At 42.8% G+C, this 20,884-nt stretch overlaps 1 protein-coding gene across 2 annotated transcripts in view; it reads right to left on the bottom strand.

Moving 5' to 3' along the window:
* The window catches only part of GRAMD4 (GRAM domain containing 4), a 162,334-nt gene that overhangs the window by 123,513 nt on the left and 17,937 nt on the right, over positions 1 to 20,884 (bottom strand). The window lies entirely within an intron of this gene.

The following is a 20,884-nucleotide window of genomic DNA, read 5'->3' as shown; positions in this document are numbered from 1 at the left end:
ACATTCCTCTTTCTAATATCAAGAAAATCTGGTGTAACGCTTTATAAAAACAACAGAATGAAATTAACAATGACATACTAGCAGATCTGCAAAAAATAAACCTATTTGAGCCTCTATGACCATATTCCTATTTCTGTTTTGTTTTTTTTTAATGCAAAGGAATAACATTAATTTAAAAAGAAAACTTTCTGGAACAGCTTCTACAGTATTTGTCACCACAAAGAGAAAATCAGAAACCGTGGCATTTCATTTTTGTAAAAAAATAATCTTGCGTCTTCCCACCAGCTACCTACACAGAGTCTATTTTGGTTTTCATGTACACATTATTAGTAAACATCCCAATTATATAAACGATTCATAGGAAGCCACCCAAGTATTTAGGCTCTGCATCATTAGTCTTCAATGCAGAGTTGTCCATGCAACAAATTCAAGGTCTTTGCTGGGACAAGAATATTTGCTCTTCCTTAAGATAATAGCTCCTTTTCTTGTTACTGGAAACATACTGTTGTGCAATACACTTCCTGAAACAGAATTGACGACAGGGACCTCTTGGCCTTAAAGCTTTATTGAACTGAGCTGACTCAATCATTATCAATCTCAAAAATAAATATTTAAACGAGCCTAAACAAAATTCCTCATTACAGAAAATCACGAATATCTTCTTTCCACTGAAAACTTATTTTTCCCCGGGTGCCAAAAGAGAGTGCACATGGGCTATCGCGCATGCGCGAGGGCCTGCTCCCATAATTCAATGCCTGGGGAGGGCAAAAACAGCTTCCCCTGCCCTCTGGAGGCCCTCTGGAAGCTGGAAATGGCCTGTTTGATGGGCCCAGTGGGCTCGTGTTTCATTTCATTTCATTCATTCATTCATTTATTAGATTTGTATGCCGCCCCTCTCCGTAGACTCCAAAGGATTCCCTGGAGCTGGGGGAGGGTAAAAACACCCTCCCCAATCCTCCCAGAGGCTCTCTGGAAGCCAAAAATGCCCTCCCAGAGCCTCTGTGTGAGACACAAATCAGCTGGCTGGCACACACATGCACATTGGAGTTGAGCTAGGGCAATGGCTTGTGCGCCAGCAGATGTGCCTCCACGTGCCACCTGTGGCACCCGTGCCATAGGTTCGCTATCACTGCTTTAGGGGATATACAGTGATACCTCATCTTACAAACGCCTCATCATACAAACTTTTCGAAATACAAACCCAGGGTTTAAGATTTTTTTGCCTCTTCTTACAAACTATTTTCACCTTACAAACCCACCGCCGCCGCCGCTGGGATGCCCCGCCTCTGGATTCCTGTTGCCAGTGAAGCACCCGTTTTTGTGCTGCTGGGATTCCCCTGAGGCTCCCCTCCATGGGAAACCCCACCTCCGGACTTCCGTTGCCAGCGAAGCGCTTGTTTTTGCGATGCTGGGATTCCCCTGCAGCATCGCAAAAACACAGAAGTCCGGAGGTGGGGTTTCCTTTGGAGGGGAACCTCCGGAGAATCCCAGCAGCGCAAAAATGGGCGCCTCGGCTGGCAAAAGGGGTGAATTTTGGGCTTGCACACATTAATCGCTTTTTCATTGATTCCTATGGGAAACATTGTCTCATCTTACAAAATTTTCACCTTAAGAACCTCGTCCCAGAACCAATTAAGTTTGTAAGACAAGGTATCACTGTATTTCTTTTTTTTACTAGTGTTTTTCCCCCAAGTGCACAATCTACTTCAGGGTATCAAACTTGGTTTCATTAAGGGCTACATCGGGGTTGTGTTTGACATCAGAGGGGGCGTGGCCAGCTTAACATCACTCATGTCGGGGGCGCCTCTAGTGGCCCAAACATTCTGCCAGCAAAAATGGGCTCCCAAGCTCTGTTTTAGGCTCTGACTGCTTCCTGCAACCCTCTGCCAGGGAAAACAGAGCATGCAAGGGCCACATGCTCCATTTTCACTGGCAGAAACACCAAGGGCCAGTCCTTCACTGTTTCCAGGTCAGCCCTGCAGGCCAGATCTTAGCAAACCATGGGCCGGATCCAGCCCCGGGACTTGAGTTTGACAGTCTACTTTAAAAAAAAAAAATCAGTTGAATGTTGATTCATTAGCTGTGAAAGGAATGGACCACCCAGCTTCTCATTTGAACCTGATGTTATGGGTTAAGAGAGAGGGACTGGCACAAATTTACCCATGCCTAAACCAGGAGTAGAACTTGTTCTGTTTCTGGTAGAAATTTAGCAATTACAAATAACTCTTATTAAATGCATTATTTCATAAATAAAGAAACTCCATTTATTTCTCTGTTCTTCTGGAATTCAAACACATTTCATACTGGCACTTATCTCTTGGTCCGTTATCTCCCTTAACTGCATTTCTCACATTCCTTCTCCTTCTCCACTTAACAAGATTTATTTTCCTAACAGCATGATTTCTAAAACAGCAGCCCTGACTGTTAATCAACACAGAATACTTTTGCTTACTTGGGAGCGGCAGAGAAAAACCTCCATTTTTCTCTTCGGCAACGTTGAAACTCCACCCTTCTTCCTCACTAACCCCCTGACGTGCCAAATACATCACTACAGTATTTAACCCATTCCTCTCCTTAATATCTTCTTCTAGATACCTGTTCTCTATGTTTTTGGGCCCTTCTGAATTTAGGGTTAACCCAGCGAGCATCTGATTCTCCCTCGCTAGATCCTGAACTCATAGCCCCATCCTGTGGCTGGCCTCCCACCTGTTCTACTTCCTGTAACCCCAGGCCCCCCACTAATTCATAAACACTATCTGAATCAGAGTCCTCAATATCTTCATCATCCTCCAACTGACCAGGAGTATGTACAACAGAACTCAGAGACACTTGGTTTCTGGAACAACACCTTAACACAGTGGTCCCCAAACTATGGCCCGTTGAGGCCATTTATCTGGCCCATGGGTCTTTTCCAAAGCCGCATTGGAAAAGCAGTGAGAACGTCCCCCTCAATCTCATCTCACCCGAGGTAAAGTAAGGCTTGCTGAAAGCCAAGCTGGACCCAAAACACACACATACATGCACACACCCGCCGCCGCCTCCTCTTTGAGTTGCTAGCTCCCGTTTTCTGAATGGGAATTGAATAGGAGTCCCGGGTTAGAGGGTGGAGGCTTGTCGGGCAAGTCCTCCGTGGGGAGAGAAGAGAGAGGGTGAAAGAGGGAAAAGAGAGAGAGAGAATTGGAGAGAAAGAAAGAAAAGGGAAAGAGAATGGAAAAAGAGTGAGGGAAAGAGAAGTGGAGAGGAAGGAAGGAGGGAGGGAGGGAAGGAAGGAAGGGGGAGAAAGAGAGGGAGAGAGAAAGGGAGGGAGGGAGGGAAGAAGAGAGATAGCAAGAGAGAGTGAGAAAGAGACAGAGAGCAGGAGACAGAAAGAAAGCGAGAGAGAGAAAGCAAGAGAGAGAGAGAAAGAAAGCAAGAGAGAGAGAGTGAGAGAGAGACAAAGAAATAAGGTATGTGCAGTGTGCATAGGAATCTGTTCATAGCTTTTTTAATAGTCCGGCCCTCCAACAGTCCTAGGGACAGTGAACTGTCTGCCTTAACACGTTAGACCAGTGATGGCAAAGTTTCTAAAATAAATGTTTCTGTTCTTTAAAGATTTTGAGCTCACATGAATGTGCTGGATTCTTAAGAATTCATAGAATTCATAATCCATGAATTAGGATGAATGTTGACGACTAACAAATTCTATTTGTCCTCCCCCCCCCCCCCCACTCCCGGCAAGAGTTGGACCTGTAGAAGTCTATGCTTTATCAAAATTAGAAGGGCACTATCACTAGTTGGCTCATGGATTTCAGCAGTCATTCCCACAGCTATTAGGCTCTCTGAGTCAAGCCAAGAAAAAGTCATTTACCTTTTACAGATAACAGCATGCTCTGCTATATTAAGCACGGGAAGCACAGACTTATATTGGAGTCGCTGAATCACATGCCAGTATCTCACTTTGCCACCGCTGCAACCCAAATGAATGCCAAGACTTAGAAATACTTAGAAATAGTCGTTGGGCATATGATTTAGACAAGGCACAAGGCATGGTAGACTCATTAAATGAAAGATTTAAAAACAGCAGTTGCATATTAAATAAAGTAAGCCCACAAAGAAATGTATCCGAAGACTGGCACACACCTGGTGGCCTTAGAATATGCTGCACTAGCATTCTTACCATGTAGCCAGAAGCCTAATACATAGAAACATAGAAACATAGAAGACTGACAGCAGAAAAAGACCTCATGATCCATCTAGTCTGCCCTTATACTATTTCCTGTCTTCCTGGATATATGTTTATCCCAGGCATGTTTAAATTCAGTTACTGTGGATTTATCTACCACGTCTGCTATTAGTTTGTTCCAAGGATCTACTACTCTTTCAGTAAAATAACATTTTCTTATGTTGCTTTTGATCTTTCCACCAACTAACTTCAGATTGTGTCCCCTTGTTCTTGTCTTCACTTTCCTATTAAAAACACTTCCCTCCTGAACCTTATTTAACCCTTTAACATATTTAAATGTTTCGATCATGTCCCCCCTTTTCCTTCTGTCCTCCAGACTATACAGATTGAGTTCATTAAGTCTTTCCTGATACGTTTTATGCTTAAGACCTTCCACCATTCTTGTAGCCCGTCTTTGGACCCGTTCAATTTTGTCAATATCTTTTTGTAGGTGAGGTCTCCAGAACTGAACACAGTATTCCAAATGTGGTCTCACCAGCACTCTATACATCTAATCTTCTATAGAGTAGGCAAAGAAAGGAAGGAAGGATGGTAGGAAGGAAGGAAGGAAGGAAGGAAGGAAGGAAGGAGGGAGGGAGGGAGGGAGGGAGGGAAGGAAGGAAGGAAGGAAGGAAGGAAGGAAGGAAGGAAGGAAGGAAGGAAGGAAGGAAGGAAGGAAGGAAGGAAGGAAGGAAGGAAGGAAGGAAGGAAGGAAGGTAGGTTGGTTCTACTTGGAAAATAGGTCCCACGGGCATGATGCAAAGAGCAAAACCGAGCTGGGTTTTGTAACTGTAACTAACTAAAAATCGAATAAATAAATAACACAGTCATGCCTATAGAAAGCAATGCAAAATTGGTTTGTTACTGCCGTCTTCCAGAATATTTTATTTTCCAACATAGCCTATCAGGCATTCTCTGGAGGTGTCCCATTCAAGTACTAACTGATGCTGATATTGCTTAGCCTTTTGAGATTAGCCAAGTTAAGCAAGGGGCTGATAAAAAAATTAATTCTTTTTTTAAAATTAAATTAAAATTTATTTTTATTTACATATATAGACAAATATACAAAGACATTACAAACACATAAAGTTAAAAAACATAATAGGAAGTGTGCAAGTGCGAGACAGATCTGTATAGTGATATTAACTAGATACATTCTAAGTAGCCTATTGTAGATAACTTAGTAACATATATATATAACATATATTACTAACTATTGATAGTAGTTGAAATATAAAAAAGAAAGCAAGATAACAGGGTAGTCCTAATTATTATAAATATCTTCATCTCTTTGTTCTGTCGGGCTCTCTGGTAGAATCCTCCCAAAAATTCACAGGTACAAATTTCAGACACACACACGTTTGAAAATTCAAAACAATGTTCTTTATAATGAAAAGTCACTTAAACCAAGCCCTCTTTTGGTATAGCAAAGAGCACTGGTCTCCAAACAAACTGGTAATTTGTACAAGTCCCTTATCAGTTCTGAGATACTTAGCTTGCAGCTGTGAGGCAATTCACAGTCCTTCTTCTTTCACAAAGTGAAACACACTTTGCTCTGGTTTAGTTTCAAAGCAGGGAAAAATCAGCACACAAAAGGTCAAAGTCAGTAAAGCAGTCACGAAACACAACAAAGGATCAGATAATCCTCCACAATGGCCAAACCCACAGGCTGCTATTTATAGCAGCCTCACCAATGACCACAGCCCCACCCAACCACAGGTGGCCTCATTTTCTTTGATAATAATCTCTCAGTTGTTGTTGCCTATGCATCGCTCTCCGCATGCGTGGCTGTATCATTAACTCTTGTTCTGAATCCAAGGAGGAGCTAGATAATTGATCGCCTTCTGAGCTGTCTGCTCCACTCTCCTCCTCCCTTTCACTCATGTCTTCTTGGTCAGAGGAGCCTTCATCAGCAGATTCCACCGGGGGCAAAACAGGCCTGCAGCATGTGGATGACTCCCCCACATCCACAGTCCTTGGGGCAGGAGCTGGGCCAGAGTTAATCACAACACTCTTTAACAAAAAAATAATAATTTTTAATCTTGAATCTCTGCAATATAGCCACCCATCTCAACAACGTGACTCTGGGCAGGGTGTATATCCTAAAGTATAAAAACAAGTTAAGCAATTTAAACTGTACAAAATAAACGTACTGGCACTGAGTAAAAATGATACAATGGATATTAATTAATACAGTGGGGCCCTTAATATGATTGGAACATACAACCAAGTCTCAACAGCCTTGTAAAAGGCCATGAGGGTTGGAGTTATCTTGATAGCTTGAAGGGAGAATATTTCAGAGGGCAAGGACTATCTCAGAGAAGGCACATTTCCTGATTTCCGCCAGCTGACCATTCCTTGGCTGATGGGCTTGCAACATGCCCAATCTGCCTGAACAAACTGGATGAGTAGAAACAACTTGGAGAAGACAACCCTTTAGCTAACCCAGCCTCAAGCCAATTGTTTTAAAGGTAATAACCACCACTTTGGATTGCATCTGGAAACACACTGGCTCATGAAGGAATGATGTGACATGTGTCAAATACCCAGCACCCTTTTACTACTTGAGTAGTCACATTATGGGCCGGGGTGATGCAGCAGGTAGAGTGCTGTACTGCAGGCAACTGAAGCTGACTTGTAGATCTGAAGGTCAGCGGTTCAAATCTCATCACCGGCTCAAGGTTGACTCAGCCTTCCATCCTTCCGAGGTGGGTAAAATGAGGAGCCGGATTGTGGGGGCAATAGAAACATAGAAACATAGAAATCTGATGGCAGAAAAAAACCTCACGGCCCATCTAGTCTGCCCTTATACTATTTTCTGTATTTTATCTTAGGATGGATATAGGTTTATCCCAGGCATGTTTAAATTCAGTTACTGTGGATTTACCAACCACGTCTGCTGGAAGTTTGTTCCAAGGATCTACTACTCTTTCAGTAAAATAATATTTTCTCATGTTGCTCTTGATCTTTCCCCCAGCTAACTTCAGATTGTGTCCCCTTGTTCTTGTGTTCACGTTCCTATTAAAAACACTTCCCTCCTGGACCTTATTTAACCCTTTAATATATTTAAATGTCCCCCCTTTTCCTTCTGTCCTCCAGACTATACAGATTGAGTTCATTGAGTCTTTCCTGATACGTTTTATGCTTAAGACCTTCCATCATTCTTGTAGCCCGTCTTTGGACCCGTTCAATTTTGTCAATAGCCTAGCTCTGTTTAAAAAGTGCTATTGCTAACATGTTGTAAGCCGCCCTGAGTCTAAGGAGAAGGGCGGCATAAAATCAAATAAATAAATAAATAAATAAATTATGGACATGTTGAAGCTATTGAATGCTTTTCAGAGTGCATTGCAATAGTCCAGATGAGAGATGTGAGTAACTATAAGCAAATCTCCCAATCTACAAATGTTGCAAAAAAACCTTGAACAGGTTATACCTCCTTAATTTAAATTAAAGACCTTGACATTAACTTTTGACTTAGTCTTAGAAGTCTACACATTTGAGGTTATGAAAAAGTGAGTTTGAGGTTATTAAAAAGTGATGCAAGTGGATTACCAGACTTTCTAGATAGTAAAAGTGCAATTGCTATTTTTAAAAAATGCTTTAGTGCATAACGTTGTTTTCCATAATTGAAAACATAAGGCCTTTCTCGCCGATTGCTTTTTTTTGTAACTGAAAGCATTAAGCAAATTCTGATAAAGCACCCTGTCCGTCTAGATACGTGTGGGCACACCACTGTGTACTATATTTGTGTATCTTGGAAGATAATTTATCATCCCCCTTCAGCAAGAAACTGGAAAAAAACTGTGACCCAACCCCCTACTAATTTATCAAAATGGCACCGCACTACAGACAGGTGTGATGCTGTGATGGAATGACCTTGGAAGATTGGGGAAGAGATGCTACCTAGGCAAGAATCGGATAAGAGAGGGCACAGCCCACAGCTGCAGAATGGGCAGAGAAAGAGAGTCAGGAAAGAACTTCCCTAACCTTTCAGGCTGTTAAAAACAAAAAGATGATGGGAGATTTGCAAGATTCTGTAAGTGTGGCCGTACAAATAAAGTACAATTACCGTATTTTTCGGAGTATAAGATGCTCCCTTTTCCTCCCTAAGAGGCTGAAAAAATCAGGTGCGTCTTATACTTTGAATGCAGCTTTTTTGAAGCTTTTTTTCCCAGCCCTAACTAGGTGCTAACGATCTTCCCAGCTCTTACAGCTTGCAAGCTCTTTCATTGTTACTGTCTGCTAAGAACCTTTTCCAAGTCCTGTCTTTGCAGGGGTTTTTTTCATTGCTCTAACTTGCTCCAATTGTTTCTTTCCAGCCCTAACCAGGTGCTAACAATGTTCACAGCTCTTACTGACTTGCAAGCTCTTTCATTCTTCGGAGAGGGGCAGTATACAAATCTAATAAATAATAACAACAACAACAACAACAACAACAATAATAATAATAATAATCCATGCTGTGATGGAATGACCTTGGAAGATTGGGGAAGAGATGCTACCTAGGCATAATAATAATAATAATAATAATAATAATAATAATAATAATTATTATTATTATTATTATTATTATTATTATTACTATTATTATTATTATTATTATTATTATTATGTCAGTACAACACAGCAAACGAGATTACTATGCTGGATTTCGTATTTCATCACCAGTCGGGCACTTCCCAAGCACCTAGGACTGCGTGATATAGCAGCGAATTATGTTTGCTGATCCCAGTAAAGCGGCCTTTTGCAATTGACAGATGGAGATTTTGTCAATTACGATGGTTTTCAAATGTCTGCTGAGATCCTTTGGCACTGCGCCCAGCGTGCCAAGTACCACTGGGACCACTTTCATTGGCTTATGCCAGAGTGTTGCAGCTCGATTTTTAGATCTTCCTCAAGTTCCAGTGGATCATCTGTGCCACAGCATCATGTCTATGCTTGTAGTCAGTCTGTGCGATCATTTTGCAGCAGCTGAGTATGTGATCGATTGTTTCATCTGTTTCTTTACAGAGTCTGCAATTTGGATCGTCTGTTGATTTTTCAATTCTGGCTTTGACAGCATTTGTTCTAATGGCCTGTTCTTGTGCCGCCAGTATTAGTCCTTCTGTCTCCTTTTTGAGTGTTCCACTTGTAAGCCATGACCAGGTCTTTTCTTTATCCACTTTGCCTTCAATCTTCTCCAAAAACTGTCCATGCAATGCTTTGTTCCGCCAACTGTCCATACGACATTGAGTTACATTTTTTCTGTACTGGTCCTTAGTTTGCTTCAACCTTGAGAAGCTTCCTATTGTTGACCTCCATCAACGCTGACTCTTTGCTCCCCTTCACATAGTCAGTTAATGCATGCTTCTCTTCTTCTACTGTCTGCTTCACTTGCAAAAGTCCTCTGCCGCCTATTTTCCTTGGTAAATACAGCCTGTCAACGTCACTGCGGGGGTGTAGTGCATGATGGATCATCATTAATTTTTTGGTTTTCCTGTCCAGGTTGTCATTATTATTTTAAAAAAAACCTTATTTGGAAAGAGTAACAACAACAACAACAACAACAATTATTATTATTGTTGTTGTTGTTGTTGTTGTTGTTGCTGTTACTCTTTCCAAATAAGTTTTTTTTAAAAGCCCTAACCAGGGGATAAAATAATGTGCAGAAACTGACCAGGCTAAGGATGCTACCCAGGTAAATATCTGGTAAGGAGATTCTTTTTCCTATTTTCCTCCCCAAAAACTAATGTGCGTCTTATACTCCAGTGCATCTTATACTCCGAAAAATACGGTAGCTCATCAGGCAGTGTTTCCTGTCTGGTCCACCTGGGAAAATCTTGCAAGGTATCTCTTCACTCCCATCTCCCAATTATATTACAGATGCACTTCTAAAGCAGGCAATTCAACAGTGCTAAGCTTGGGAAAAGTTGACATGAAACATAGTGTGGGTGAAAGAAGGGTGACTCAGAACATGGAGATGCAACATCAGCCACAGAAAAAGCATAGGAAAGAAAAGGGCAAAAGAAATACATCTGAAAGTTCAGCATGTAGATTAAAAAAAGGGTAAGCAGCAGTCTTCAGCTCACAGTTGAAACATTAAACTTAGCAACAGACTGAGAGGATCAAGGCAGCAATTCTGGGGGCAATGCGGATCTCTGGGGGGAGCTGATTCCAGGGAGCCAGGGCCCCCACAGAGAAGGCTCTTCCCCTAAGCCCCGCCAAGCGACATTGTCTAGTTGACGGGGCCTGGAGAAGGTGGACTCTGTGGGACCTAACCGGTCGCTGGGATCCATGTGGCAGAAGGCAGTCCCACAAATAATCTGGTCCAATGTAGGGCTTTATAGGTCATTACCAACACTTTGAATTGTGCCCAGAAACCAATTGGCACCCAATGCAGTCCGTTGGAGAAACATAGGCATACCTAGGCAGGCCCATGACTGCTCGCGTGGCTGTATTCTGCACAATTTGAAGTTTCCGAACACTTGTCATCTTGAGGAAACCTCTCACCCTGATGGAACACAACCGCCCCACCCACAGTGGTAGAGGGCGTGTACCACAAATCCTGTCACTCAGGGAATTTCAACTGGTGGGGTGCAGGCAAAGAGCTTACTCTGTTGTGGCCAGTACTTAATCCTATCAAGAACAACTTTTATGGTTTTTAAGAAGAAAATGTAGTAATAATTTCACACCACAAAACTGCAATATACAGTGATACCTCGTCTTACAAACTTAATTGGTTCCGGGACGAGGTTCTTAAGGTGAAAAGTTTGTAAGACGAAACAATGTTTCCCATAGGAATCAATGGAAGAGCAATTAATGCATGCAAGCCCAAAATTCACCCCTTTTGCCAGCCAAAGCGCCCGTTTTTGTGCTGCTGGGATTCCCCTGAGGCTCCCCTCCATGGGAAACCCCACCTCTGGACTTCCGTGTTTTTGTGATGCTGCAGGGGAATCCCAGCAGGGGAATCCCAGCAGCACAAAAACAGGCGCTTCGCTGGCAACGGAAGTCTGTATGTGGGGTTTCCCAGTGAAGGGAGCATCAGTGAAATTGCAGCATCGCAAAAACACCGAAGTCCTTGAAACCCCACCTCTGGACCTCTGTGTTTTGGCGATGCTGCAATTTCACTGAGGCTCCCCTCGCTGGGAAACCCCACCTCCGGACTTCCGTTGCCAGTAAAGTGCCAGTACTGTGATTCCCCTGCAGTATCGCAAAAACACAGAAGTCTGGAGGTGGGGTTTCCCATGGAGGGGAGCCTCAGGGTAATCCCAGCAGCGCAAAATCAAGTGCTTCACTGGCAATGGAAGTCCGGAGGCGGGGCATCCCAGCAGCCGTGGTGGGTTTGTAAGGTGAAAATAGTTTGTAAGAAGAGGCAAAAAAATCTCGAAAAGTTTGTATCTTGTATCTCGAAAAGTTTGTATGATGAGGCGTTTGTAAGATGAGGTATCTCTGTACTAATGCCAGTTTGTTTGTGAGAAGCCTGTGGTTGCATTTGTCTCATTAGCATCTCAACTGAAAGGAACTGAATAGTAAACTACAATGAACTAATACAATGAGGCGGTTGTCTTATTTAAAAGAAATCCCAAATCTCCATAGAGTAATTTGGTTGCAATTAAGTTTTTGCTTTACTCGGTACAAATGGCTCCTTGCGCTAGAGCAATTATAATACAATGCATGTGTTGTCTAATCAAAGAAAATCCGGTAATGCTCTGTCCCAGGGTGTCAATCTCGATTTCATTGAGGGACATATCAGGATTGCGTTTGACCTCGTGAGGAGGGGGAGATCAACGTTACTCGTGTTGGGGGCACCGGTGGTGGCCCAAGCACTGTGCCAGGCAGCAGAAGGTGACAGGAGGTCATCACAGCCAAAAATGAAGGTCATGAGGACTGCGCATAGCCCTCCTGATCTGTTTTCACTGCAGGCTTCTTCCAGGATAGTGTGCGGGCCAGATGTTTTTTTTTTATTATTATTATTATTATTATTATTATTTATTAGATAGAAACATAGAAACATAGAAGTCTGACGGCAGAAAAAGACCTCATGGCCCATCGAGTCTGCCCTTATACTATTTTCCGTATTTTATCTTAGGATGGGTATATGTTTATCCCAGGCATGTTTAAATTCAGTTACTGTGGATTTATCTACCACGTCTGCTGGAAGTTTGTTCCAAGGATCTACTACTCTTTCAGTAAAATAATATTTTCTCATGTTGCTCTTGATCTTTCCCCCAACTAACTTCAGATTGTGTCCCCTTGTTCTTGTGTATACTTTCCTATTAAAAACACTTCCCTCCTGGACCTTATTTAACCCTTTAATATATTTAAATGTTTCGATCATGTCCCCCCTTTTCCTTCTGTCCTCCAGACTATACAGATTGAGTTCATTAAGTCTTTCCTGATACGTTTTATGCTTAAGGCATTCCACCATTCTTGTAGATTTGTATGCCGCCCCTCTCTGAAGACTCGGGGCGGCTAACAACAATAAAAAAGACAATGTAACAATCTAATATTAAAAAAGAATCTAAAAACCCCAATTTAAGAGACCAATCATACAAACAAGCATACCATGTATAAATTCTATAAGCCTAGGGGGAAGGGAAATTTCAATTCCCCCAGGCCTGACGACAGAGGTGGGTTTTAAGGAGCTTGCGAAAGGCAAGGAGGGTGGGGGCAACTCTGATATCTGGGGGGAGCTGGTTCCAGAGGGTCGGGGCCGCCACAGAGAAGGCTCTTTTCCTGGGTCCCGCCAAATGACATTGTTTAGTCGACAGGACCCGGAGAAGGCCAACTCTGTGGGACCTAACCGGTCGCTGGGATTCGTGCGGCAGAAGGAGGTCCCGGAGATCTATGCCCCTGTGGCCAAGACCTGGGCCACGGGTCTTGAGTTCACACACCTGGTCTAACCCAACAATTACTCAAACCCTAGATTGAATGGTCTAAACCCTATCTTGCCTCTCCCCCCCCCCAAAAAAGGGCATAGGCTAGTTCTCACCCATAGATAGATAGATAGATAGATAGATAGATAGATAGATAGATAGATAGATAGATAGATAGATAGATAGATAGATAGATAGATAGATAGATAGATAGATTAGGTAGGTAGGTAGGTAGGTAGGTAAAGAATAAAATCAATCAATCAATCAGGCTGGAAAGAGGGACACTGCAAGACGTGTACCACATCAATTTACACCCAAGCCCTTTTCTACTTCATTTGCATTGATGCAAATCTACCAAGAGCAGAGGTTTTAATGCAGAAAAAAAATCTGCATTTGATTTGCAAAACAAAAAACCAAACAAAACCCCAAAGGATGTTGAAGTCTATTTGTTTTTTAACTTTAAAACATAAGCACTGTTCTAAAAACATTCAAAGCGTTATTAGTGAAATGAAGAACACTTTGGTATCTCAGCATGCGGTATCATCTGATTCTCAGACTCCAATTCCTGGAAACAGAATTTTCTGCTGGTTACACGTATGTCTTTGACCTGAGGCTTCTAGACATTTGGATTGTAATAATAAACTAAATAGATTCCACCCGCCTGAAATTTTTCCAAGCACAGTTGAAGAGGATTTTAATCATTGACGCAATGCAAAAGTATTTCACAACAATTTATCTAAACTGTTCTTATTTGCAGGCTGGATATTAACCCAAGCTTCTACCTAGGGTTGTTTGGGGGGTGGGGAGCAACATTATCAAATGGAGAGATTAAAACAAGACTAAAATGACATTATCAAACAGAGAAATTAAAACAAAATGAGAAGGAAAGGCTTACTATTACAAGACTAGACTCTATGTTTCTCTTTACCAGTCTTTCTTTTACCCAATATACAGTAGAAAGTTAGTACCCACCCCGTCTCCTAGAAGAATGAAATATTTTTGGGAAATATTAAAAAGGCAGAATATTGTATTTCCCTGGATGAGGAATGGAGAAACATGCTCTTGGAAAGCAGCCCCCACCTTTCTTAAGACCCTGAATAAGACATCCCCTAATAACAAACCTAATCGGATTTTTGAGTGCATGGCAATAAGGCCAAGGGCTTACTTCCGGGTTCAAAAAACACAGAAGGCAGGGTCTTATTTATGGGGAAACAGGGTAGTCCTCAGCAGATGTCAGCACTTAAAGAGATAAAAGAGATAGATAGCTCTACCCTGTTTCCCCGATAGTAAGACACCCCCGATTGTAAGACGTATCAGGGGTTTCAGGGGGGTCGGCTAATATAAGCCGTACCCCGAAAGTAAGACATATGTCTTACTTTCGGGGAAACACGGGGGTATTGCCGCCTCCCTCTCATCTAGCTGCGCGCCGCCTCCTGCCCACGCCTGCGCCGCCCCCCTCTCCATACGTCGCCGCGTCTGCCACCTCCCTCTGATCTTAATGAGCGCCGCCTCCTGCCCACTTCCGCGCCGCCCCCCCTCCATACGTCACCACGTCTGCCGCCTCCGTCTGTTCAGGTTGTTAATAAATGTTAATTTTATGGTTAAAACAAAAAATTCGACAATTTTTTTCCAATATAAGACATACCCCGAAAGTAAGACATAGTGGGGCTTTTGGGGATAAAAAGAAAGTAAGACACTGTCTTACTTTCGGGGAAACACGGTATTCATAAGCAGATTCCCTGTAGCAAGCTCTGAACAAAGGTAGAATTAGCCCTTAACCACAGTAGGAATTGCCCAACAAGCCCCTTCGTTGCATCAGCCCAAACTTCAACCAAACTCGGCTCAGACAAATGCGTAGGATTTGTGCATGTCATCATGGGAAACCGACAACAGCCATTAGAATACATGTTCATGAACGGGAAGCTCAAGTGCAAAGCCCAAGAGAAGGTATACCATACTTTTCAGAGTATAAGACGCACGTTTCCCTGCCCCCAAAAGAGGGTGAAAATGTTGGTGCGTCTTATACGCTGAATACAGCCATTTTTGGCCTCTGGCCCAGCTCCTGCCCCAAGGACTGTGGATGTGGGGGAGACATCCACATGCTGCAGGCCTGTTTTGCCCCCGGTGGAATCTGCTGATGAAGGCTCCTCTGACCAAGAAGACATGAGTGACAGGGAGGAGGAGAGTGGGGCAGACAGCTCAGAAGGAGATCAATTATCTAGCTCCTCCTTGGATTCAGAACAAGAGTTAATGATACAGCCACGCATGCGGAGAGTGATGCATAGGCAACAACTGAGAGATTATTATCAATGAAAATGAGGCCACCTGTGGTTGGGTGGGGCTGTGGTAATTAGTGAGGCTGCTATAAATAGGAGCCTGTGGGTTTGGCCATTGTGGAGGATTATCTGATCGTTGTGTTTCATGACTGATTTACTGACTTTGACCTTTTGGGTGCTCATTTTCCCCCGCTTTGAAACTAAACCAGAGCAAAGTGTGTGTCACTTTGTGAAAGAAGAAGGACTTTGAGTTGCTTCACAGCTGCAAGCTAAGTATCACAGAACTGATAAGGGACTTGTACAAATTACCAGTTTGTTTGGAGACGAGTGCTCTTTGCTATACCAAAAGAGGGCTTGGTTTAAGTGAATTTTCATTATAAAGAACATTGTTTTGAATTTTCAAACGTGTGTGTGTCTGAAATTTGTACCTGTGAATTTTTGGGAGGATTCTACCAGAGAGCCCGACAGAACAAAAAAGCGGGCCTGTTTTTCATAAAAACAGGGGGATTTTTGCCCTCCCCAGCTCCAAGTAGCACTCTGCAGGCATCCCCAAACCTTCTGGGCATCCTGTTTTTGCATTTTTCACAAAACCAGGATGTGCAGAGGGTTTGGGAGGCCTGAAGAGTAACCCTGGAGGCAGAAGAGGGCAAAAAAAATTTTCTTCAAAATCTTGGTGTGTCTTAGCTATTTATTTATTTATTAATTAGATTTGTATGCCACCCCTCTCTGTAGACTCGAGGCGGCTAACAACAGTAAAAAGACCATATGAACAAATCTAATATTAAAAGTAATGTAAAAAACCCCTATTTAAGAAACCAATCATACATACAGACATACCATGCATAAATTTTATAAGCCTAGGGGGAAGGGAATATCTCAATTCCCCCATGCCTGATGACAGAGGTGGGTTTTAAGGAGCTTACAAAAAGCAAGGAGGGTGGGGGCAACTCTGATATCTGGGGGGAGTTGGTTCCAGAGGGTCGGGGCCGCCACAGAGAAGGCTCTTCCCATGGGTCCCACCAAACGACATTGTTTAGTCGACGGGACCCGGAGAAGGCCAACTCTGTGGGACCTAACTGGTCGCTCGGATTCGTGCGGCAGAAGGCGGTCCCGGAGATATTCTGGTCCGGTGCCATGAAGGGCTTTATAGGTCATAACCAACACTTTGAATTGTGACCGGAAACCGATCGGCAACTGCGGAGTGTTGGTGTGACATGGGCATATTTAGGAAGGCCCATGATAGCTCTCGCAGCTGCATTCTGCACGATCTGAAGTTTCTCAACACTTTTCAAAGGCAGCCCCATGTAGAGAGCGTTACAGTAGTCGAGCCTCGAGGTGATGAGGGCATGAGTGACTGTGAGCAGTGAGTCCCGGTCCAAATAAGGCCGTAACTGGTGCACCAGTTATACTCCAGTGCGTCTCATAGTCCGGAAAATACAGTAAATACACCTCACTCTCAACTCCATGTGGTCAGCTGCCCCGAATCACATGTGGTTCTGCTTCATCATTAAACCATCATTCCAATCAGCCTCCATGTTTCCAGTGTCTTTCTCCCACCTTGGAACTGAACCAGATGGATACTCCTTCCCAAGATACAATATACAGTGGTGCCTCGGTTCTCGACCACAATTCGTTCCAGAAGTGTGGTTGAGAACCAATTTGGTCGAGTACTGAATTTATTTATCCCATAGGAAATAATGGAAATGGATTTAATTGGTTCCCAGCCCGTTAACTCGCTGGGAACCAATTAAATCTATTTTCTTTATTTCCTATGGGATAAATAAATTCGGTACTCCAAGCTGCAGGAAGGGTGGGGGCGGCTGCAATCCCGGCAGCTTTGGGGGGCTCCTTTCCTCAATGCTTCGTATTATTACCTGTAAGCAGCTGCAAAAACTTTCTCCTTCCCGGCGGCGGCAACGGTGGCGGCTTCCCTTCGAGGAGCAACAGCGCCGGGAACGTCACGTAATGAAGGGAAGCTGCTGGAGTGGCGGCAACTGCTGAGATGGCTCCGGCGGCTTCCCTTCATCACGTGACGTTCCCGGCGCTGTTGCTACTCGAAGGGAAGCTGCCGCCGTTGCCGCCGCCGGGAAGGAGAAAGTATTTGCAGCTGCTTACAGGTAATAAGAGGAAGCAATGAGGAAAGGAGCCCCCCAAGGCTGCCGGGATTGCAGCCGCCCCCACCCTTCCTGCAGCTTGGAGCTCTTATAGAGCTCCTCAGCCCACTGAAGCTGCTGGGATTGCAGCAGCCCCCGGCGGTAACATTTCGGATAATGAACAAAATTTTCTGTGGCTGTTCGGTATCAGAATGTTTGTTCAGATACCGAAGCAAATTTTTGCCGAAAATTTTGTTTGTTATCCGAAATGTACGAGAACCAAAGCGTTTGAGTACCGAGCTACCACTGTATAGGCCTTGCAGCTATTAAGAAAAATGCTAAACGAGGAAGAGCTATGGCAGCAGAAACTAAACAATTACACACTTCTGTTATTTTGGTCACAATGGGACTCTTTAGGTTTAAAAGCATTTTTTGGGAAAGATTTTAGCACTTCTGGTTTCTTGGCACTGATTTCCAATACTTCAAAAGATGAGAAAATATAAGTGGATGCTAAGGCCAACAACTGGGATCTTACAGCCAATAACACCATTTGGCAAAATAAAAGAAAAACCCATGCCATATGGAACAGCTGTAGCCCATAAAACAACAGTTATCCCAGCTCCTACATTACAGCATAGAACAAAAGAACAACACAGCAGGGTATCGTAACACCATTTTGCTGTAGAAAGATAAATTATAAAATAAGAAACACCCTGACGCCTGCAAGTTTTTAACGGCCAAAGGTCGAATTTAATATTTGGGGAGGAAAAAATTACAGTGGAGGCAGCAACTGTGACAGCTCTGTCGAATGCACAGTGGAAATTTGCGGGAGAGGAGAGAGGACTTTGTTTTTAAGATTCAAAATGATGAAACAGTGGACTGTTCATTTTCAGCGAGAAATAGTCAGAGGCGGGACTGGAAACCTTTAAAAGGTTTGGAAACTATAAATGGCATTGGAATTTCTTTCTTTCTTTCCTTCCTTCCTTCCTTCCTTTCTTTCTTGGATTTGTATGCCGCCCCTCTCCAGAGACTCGGGACGGCTCACAGCAATAATAAGACAGCATACAATAATAATCCAATACTAAAAACGATTAAAACCCCATTAATATAAAAACCAAACATACATACAGACATACCATGTATAAAATTGTAAAGGCCTAGGGGGAAAGAGTATCTCAATTCCCCCATGCCTGGCGGCAGAGGTAGGTTATAAGTAGCTTACGAAAGGCAAGGAGGGGGGGGGCAATTCTAATTTCTGGGGGGGGGGAGTTGGTTCCAGAGGGCCGGGGCCGCCACAGAGAAGGCTCTTCCCCTGGGTCCTGCCAAGCAGCATTGTTTAGTTGACGGGACCCGGAGAAGACCCACGCTGGAATTACAAATTTAAGACCTTAATCTTGAATATATTTTTCTCTATTGGTTTAGACACTGCCACAAAGACTGTAAATTGACTTTCCACAGGTATTCATCTCTCTTTTGAAAAGACCAGTCCTGTCTCCTGTTACTTGCTACATTTAATTATTTATGTACCCATTTATTAGCTATATTCATATGCAGAAAAACTCATGGCAACAAACAAAATGAAGGCCATTAACGTCATTCCTCCAGCCCAGAATTCCTAAAATGGTCAATATCAATCACCAAGGATCAATTAAAGTATACAAAAGGTCAGTAAATGGCTGGGGGGAGGTCGGCAATAGATAGTTGATAAATAATGGAGATTGATTGGGATCAATTAATCTTAGTCTGCAGAGCTCCAGGCTAATTCTTAGGTCCAAAAGATGAAGTACTGTAGTTGGTAGTATCCAAAGTTGGATGGTCATCCAACAGCAAGAACAGCCTTCAATTATCTCTCTATCCTATTTATTTATTTATTTATTTATTTATTTATTTATTTATTTATTTATTTATTCATTCATTCATTCATTCATTCATTCATTCATTCATTCATTCATTCATTCATTTATTTGATTTGATTTGTATGCCGCCCCCCTCCGCAGACTCGGGGCAGCTAACAACAGCAATAAAACAGTATATAATAATACTAAAAACAGTTAAAATCCCATTATATAAAAACCAATCATACATACAGACATACCATGCATAAAATTGTAAATGCCTAGGGGGAAAGAGTATCTCAATTCCCCCATGCCTGGCAGCAGAGGTGGGTTTTAAGCAGCTTTTGAAAGGCAAGGAGGGTGGGGGCAATTCTAATTTCTGGGGGGAGTTGGGTCCAGAGTGCCGGAGCCACCACAGAGAAGGCTCTTCCTCTGGGTCCCGCCAAGCAACATTGTTTGGTTGACGGGACCCGGAGAAGACCCACTCTATGGGACCTAACTGGTCGCTGGGATTCCTACTCCTCCCCTCCTACTCCTCATTAGTTAAAGTAATTTTTATTACATTATTTTCATATAATAAATTGAGAGTTGATAAAGAATTTGAAACTTTATAAAGGGGTCAATGAGCATTTGGGGACTGCTGCTCTAGCCGTAACCCTTTCCAGAGCTACTCATAGAAGATGTACCATGTTTTCCCAAAAGTAAGACCCTGTCTTATATATTTTTTGAACCCTGAAATAAGCAGGGCATTATTGTCTTTCACTCAAGAGCCCGAATTGGGCTTATTATCAGTCTTATTTTGGGGGAAACAGAGTAAGAGGAGGGGGATTTTGGCTGAAGCCCTCAAGAACTTTCCCCCATCAAGCTAAAGTTGAACCCTCTAGTCTTCATCTTGAAATATTATCCTCTTTTCTTCCATTGTGATCTTCACTACTTAGCTTTATAATGAAATCTTTTTCCAAACTGAGATTCAAATTTTATTTGTTAATGAAACTAAAAATAAATACTAACACACACACACCAAACTAAGTAAACTTCCAACAAATCCAGCACTTTTAACTGGGTATAACAGTGGGTGACATCTGACCTATCAAATTAAAATTAAAATAGCACCCTTGTTTGTTGACCAGCTTGTAGTCAATCTCCTATCTACCTACTTAAGCTATCAGCTGCCTTGCAAACATCATGTGAATTATTCTGGCTCTGCCTTTAAGCTATTTTACACAAGAGAGAACACAACGAATCAATTTCTTGGCCTTCTTTGTTAAAGGAAGAGGAACATGGAGAAATATATTTGCACAAACGTAGCCACTGACATCACATACAATGCTTTAGGAGATATCTACCTCTGTGAAGATTAAATCTGATCCAGGTAGGCCCATTGTTAAGCAACAATCAATAGGAGAAGGTAAACAACCAGTTCCAAATGGGAGGAAAGCTAAACTTAAGGGTTCCTTCAGAGAGCGAAATATCAAGTCTTAAAGTTGCCAAGTTTGAAGACCTCAGATCTAACTGAATACATCTCATCAAAATTAAAATGGTTTGGAAGGGCTATTGAAGATACAAGGGCCTTGATGGCACAGTGGTTAGAATCCAGTACTGCAGGCTAACTCACTGCTCACTC

Source organism: Erythrolamprus reginae, chromosome 6 (genome assembly GCF_031021105.1).
Source record: "Erythrolamprus reginae isolate rEryReg1 chromosome 6, rEryReg1.hap1, whole genome shotgun sequence".
In the NCBI taxonomy this organism is placed as follows: Eukaryota; Metazoa; Chordata; class Lepidosauria; order Squamata; family Dipsadidae; genus Erythrolamprus; species Erythrolamprus reginae.
This window is presented reverse-complemented; position numbering and strand designations above follow the sequence as displayed.